Source organism: Zea mays, chromosome 9 (genome assembly GCF_902167145.1).
Source record: "Zea mays cultivar B73 chromosome 9, Zm-B73-REFERENCE-NAM-5.0, whole genome shotgun sequence".
NCBI classification, from domain to species: Eukaryota; Viridiplantae; Streptophyta; class Magnoliopsida; order Poales; family Poaceae; genus Zea; species Zea mays.
In genome coordinates this window covers 83,278,085-83,283,295 of record NC_050104.1, presented here as the reverse complement: position 1 = coordinate 83,283,295, position 5,211 = coordinate 83,278,085, and the positions used below count along the sequence as shown (strand labels likewise).

Sequence of the window (5,211 nt, the reverse complement as noted above, 5' to 3'; positions counted from 1 at the left end):
ATATAAGCAATTTTTGGCTCTAGCATTTAAATGAATTTCTTTTTCCTCACTCGTGGTGGGTTTCTCGGGATTCTTGAGGGGTTTCATCCCGTCACGAGTGACTCTCCAAACACCTAGATCAACAGCCTCTAGGTAACAAGCCATTCTAGCACTATAATATGGGAAGTTAGTGACGTTGAAGTGTGGTGGCCTATGGGTATCCATTCCTTCCTCTAAAAAGTGTCGGCTCTTTTAGCAGTGAAGCTAAAGCGTTTCAAATGAGCCAAACCAGGCTCTGATACCACTTGTAGGAAATGGGTGACGCCTAAGGGGGGGTGAATTAGGACTTCTAAAACTTTTACTAAACTAGGCCACAATTAAATCCCTAGAGCAAAACCTATGTAAATAGTCAAACTAGAATGTGCAAACTATATTTTGTCTAAGTGTTGCTATCTCTACCGCAATGACTAAGTTTCAATCTACACTAAATAAGTATGACTACAAGATTGAAACTTAAATGCTTAATATAAATGCGGAAACTTAAAGAGCAAAGTAGAGAAGCAAACTCTCGTGGATGACGCCGAAATTTTTACCGAGGTATCCGGAACCGCGCAAGGTCTCGACTAATCCTCGTTGGTGCCCCTACGCAAAGGGAAGCCCACACGAGGGCCAAGCACCTCGGTCGAGTAACTCCGTAGAGAGCCGCGGGCCTTCTCCACACGCAAGTGGTGCTCCACTTCCGGCTCCTCTCGGACGCTCCCCGTCGTCTCCACTATCGAGCTTCCGGCCGAAACGCCGCGGGCCTCGTTCCCTCCGGTACACGGTGGCGGCCGTGACACAAACGCGGTTGTCACGGTCTCGCAAGACACTCGCCCCACTCGGTACAATTACAATGGCTCACGCAAGAGCCGAGGGGTTGTGAGGTTTATCTAAACTCACTCAACAATCTAGGGTTCACCTAGAGCAAGCGTTAAAGCGGTCTAACTAACCTAAGCACTTCGCAAAGCACCTACGCTAATCACCGAGTGATTCTATTAAGCACTTGGGTGTAAGAGTACTTGGGAATGTCTACTATATGCCTTGGTATGTCTCTTGGGCTCCCACACTTGGAAATGGCCGGTTAGGGGTGTATTTATAGCCCCCAACACAAATAGAGTCATTGTAGAAAAGCTGCTCCTTTCTGCGGCACACCGGACAGTCCGGTGGTGCACCGGACAGCGCATTGTAGCCTGTCCGGTGTGCCTAGTCGTTGCCCTGTCAGAGGAGGTGACCGTTGGCGCCGCAGGCTTTCCACACCGGATAGTCCGATCCTCACACCGGACAGTCTGGTGGTCTTCTCTCCGGGTGCCACCTGGAACTAGCCGTTGGGCTGTGGTTCCCTAGTGCACCGAACAGTCCGGCGTGTGCGTACCGGACAGTCCGGTGCTCCACGTACAGACAGTCCGCAGGCATCATAGTTGGACTTTTCTTGGATCTTTTTAATGCCTTCTTTTGAGGTGTTGCTTTCCTCAATTCCTTAGTCCAAGTTAATCTTGCATCCTGTGAACTACAAACACAAACACTAGAAAACTTATTAGTTCACAGATTGTGTTGATCATCAAACACCAAAACTCAATTAGCCAAATCGCCCGGGGTCCATTTTCCTTACAAGCTGATTAATGAGTACAACAAATGCCTTCATGCACTTCGTCCATAGCTAATGTAGCATCATCAGGGCCCAAGCACTTAAGCAAAATATCACTAGGATTTGAGAGATATAGTTCAACGTCGATTACAACATATTTAAAAGCCATACGTCGAATACCCATGTCTATCCTAATACTTGGGTTACATAGGTATGTAATTAAAGGTGTCCTCCAACCAACTATATCAGACGTGCTATTAACAGAATCAATTAGAGTGACGACTTTGATGGCGTCGTACGGTCTATGGCTCAGGATCGGACGGTCTGACGCTATCGCGAACAGTCTACGACTTGTAGCCAGACGGTCCACGACCTGGGAACTCAGCGCACCCTTGATTATTGGATTTTTAGAAGTGCTGAATTTCCCTCATGTTATCCAATAACCTGAGGCTTCTTGCGCTAAGTCATTTGCTCTAGAATTCGCAGCCTTGGATATATGCCGAATGTCAAATTCGTCAAAAGAGTGGGTTATGTCCCAACATATTTCAAGGTAACCATTCAACATACCGTCTAAGCATTGATACTTTCCTAAAATTTATTGGACAACCAGCTGAGAATCACCAAATACTCTTACATGTGTTACCCCCATATAATTCAAAAGTTTAAACCGAACAAGAGAGCTTTGTATTTGGCTTGATTGTTAGTCCAATGAGTTTTTAATCGGCTAGAGAAGTCAAAAGTGGCATTCTTTGGTGAAACAAGCACGATGCCAATCACTTGTCTTTCATTGCAAATTGATCCATCAAAATACAGAGTCTAGCGAGTAACAATGACATATGATATATCTAGCTTAGGACTATCATTAATCTGACGCTCTACAATAAAATCCGCTACAACCTAGCCTTTCATAGATGTCAAAGATTCATAGGCCAATTCATATTCTATAAGTGCATAAGCCCATTTACCAATTCTACCATTCATGATTGGGTTTTGCAGCATATGTTTGATTACATCGGTTTGATACAAAACGATGCAAGAACTAGATAAAAGGTAATATCTAAGTCTCGTACATGCATAAAACAAGACATAGACATAATTTCTCAATAGGGGTGTATCTTTTTCAGCATCCACCAACCTCCGGCTTAAATAAGTTATGGCGTACTCCTTTCCTTCACTCTCCTGAGTCAAAACAACTCTAATAACCTTATATTCAGATGTGATGTATAACCTAAAAGGGGAACCACTCTTTGGTGATTTCATCACTGTGCGACACAGTGCCTCCGAAAAACAAAATGGCTTCTCGAGAAAACTCTACCAATAGTAGTGGCACTTTGCTCAGGTGTATACCAAGGTCAAATTTAAATTTAGAAACTAGGAAAGCATATGGTTAAGATGATTGTTGAATGTGATTTCTATGACTGAGAACATCAATAGTTCGACTACAGAAGAAGATTAACGAGTACAATGCATATTGCTTAAGTCTATGGTAAGGTACAAGGAAGAACTTTAATGAAGAAGGCATAGCTAATGTGAGAACAAGTGAGTACAAGAGTCCTAATTTACATGGACTACTAAGCACAATTTTGGTATGAATGGTAGCAACATACCTAAACAAAGAAATAGAATGATTTGATAGCACTTCCGCCTCGACGTGCATCTTCATTATTCGTGCTCTTGGACGAAGCTTCTTCGCTATCCACTTCGGGCGAAGACTGGTTTCGTCTCTTCTTTGTTATATGCCTGAAACGCATTCACTTGATCTGAAGGTGAGGTGATTTGAAAATCTTCGGTAAAGTAGACCCTCAATACTTGTCATTGTATATGTTAACTGAATTGGTTTGTTTTGGACAATAACCAATCTGACTTTGAAATTCTATAACTCCCAAACGACTTATCCAAATTGGGTGAGTAAACACTCCATGGAAAGCTTAATTAACGTACTACAAGACTTTACATTGAAGTCAGGCTTGATTCAGCACCTAACATATTCTAAAGTGCATCGCAAAACCATGACACAAAACTGAAATAGATTCAAACTGAGCGCATCTATCTAAATTCAGAACCCCATAACTTTCCCCGTACTCGACAAATAATTACAACCAACCATTCAATTGAAAGATCACAAATTTCTCTACAAGTTTATACCTTATGTTTTTCCTAAGACGACTTCTAGATCTCTCAAAATAACTCCGAACTGCAACTGCACTAAAACTGAATTTTCTGCTGAAACTACTGCAATAACAAAAAAGTCGACAACCGAATGAAAATTTTTGAATAGATACTTATTGGAAAGGTCCTACAATACTCTAAAAGTTTTGTATTCATAGAATAATTGAATTTTGAGGTCTACTGCTTCAGAACTGGTTACAATCTAATTGCCTATTTCTGTACTAGACAGCAACCTAGTGGACTTCAAAAATACATATCTCAAAACCTGCTGCACCAAAATTCACGTCTAAGCATTCTACGGAGAGATAAAAACATGCCCTATAAATTCCTTATAGTGGTCAGAATAAATTAGGTCTGAAACTAACTCAAAATGTACCCAAACTGCTGCTGCCCCAATCGAACAGACAAAGCTGAATCGATTCTTGCCATTTCCTAACGATTGCAACTAAGGCAACGAAACAGCAGGGCGACAAGGGAAGGATTAACTCGTGCATTACCTTAGGGAACGAGATTTATATTCCTTTTCTGCTCCTCCCCGTTCGTCCTTCTTCCTCCCTGCAACACCACGCCTAGCACCAACACAATGGAAAAGCAAAGAGGGAGATATTGAGATGGGGAAGGATCAGCTCCCCATCGATTGGAGACATGAAGGGGTGATTTGGAGAGGAGGGGAGAGCACAACATTACCCCTGGGATGGGACGATGCGGCACAAGTCTAGGAGAAAATGAGATGAACGATATGTTTGTCTCCCCATTTGTAAGTTGTAACCTAGAAGGAGCAACCAATGGCCAAAAAACGACCCATATGATCTCCGAATCCAACATGTTAGTAGACAAATGGATTCGTTTCTACGAGATCTACGCATCTATATTCTCCTATCGCTCATGGGAGTAATAATTCAAAATGTCAAATTTTGTTTAACTCCGAGCATTTTAAAAAGAAAGGAAAAATATTTATTGTTTTTATTTGGGATGTTAAACATGACTTGGCATCTTGCCGTTGAGTCGACGATCTTGTCTATTCTTGGCAGAGAAGTCATCCTTGGGACATGCCTTGTTGAGGCTGGTGAAGTCTATACACATTCTCCACTTGTCATTTTTCTTCTTAACCATGACTACGTTAGCGAGCTAGGTTGGATAGTCGATTGGCTTGATGAACTTGGCCTCCAACAGTTGGTGGACTTTAGCTTTTGCTACTTCAGTTTTCTCATCTGACATTTTGCGTTGTTTCTACTGTTTGGGTGTATTGAACTATCGGTGTTCATACTATGCTCAATGATTATCCGACAGACTCTGACGAGGTCCTAGACAGAACACGCAAAGACATCCTTGTTGCGATACAGGCAGGATAGTAGTTTGTCTTCTGCTTTGTTGAGGTCTTCGCTTATTAAGACTATTTGACTAGGTACCGATGCGTCCAGATGGACTTTCTTGGCCTC

The 5,211-nt window shown here is 42.3% G+C and overlaps 1 long non-coding RNA gene across 2 annotated transcripts; it reads right to left on the bottom strand.

The window, feature by feature from the left end:
- Nucleotides 1-2,987: 2,987 nt before the first annotated feature.
- Nucleotides 2,988-4,611, bottom strand: LOC103638608 (uncharacterized). 2 transcript variants are annotated; one of them, XR_558909.3, is made up of 3 exons: nt 4,460-4,611; nt 4,270-4,341; nt 2,988-3,343 (listed from the first exon to the last, which is right to left on the bottom strand). It is a non-coding gene; the product is annotated as an uncharacterized lncRNA (long non-coding RNA). The 2 variants fall into 2 exon arrangements; XR_002265147.3 differs by having other exon boundaries at nt 4,270-4,523.
- Nucleotides 4,612-5,211: the final 600 nt, after the last annotated feature.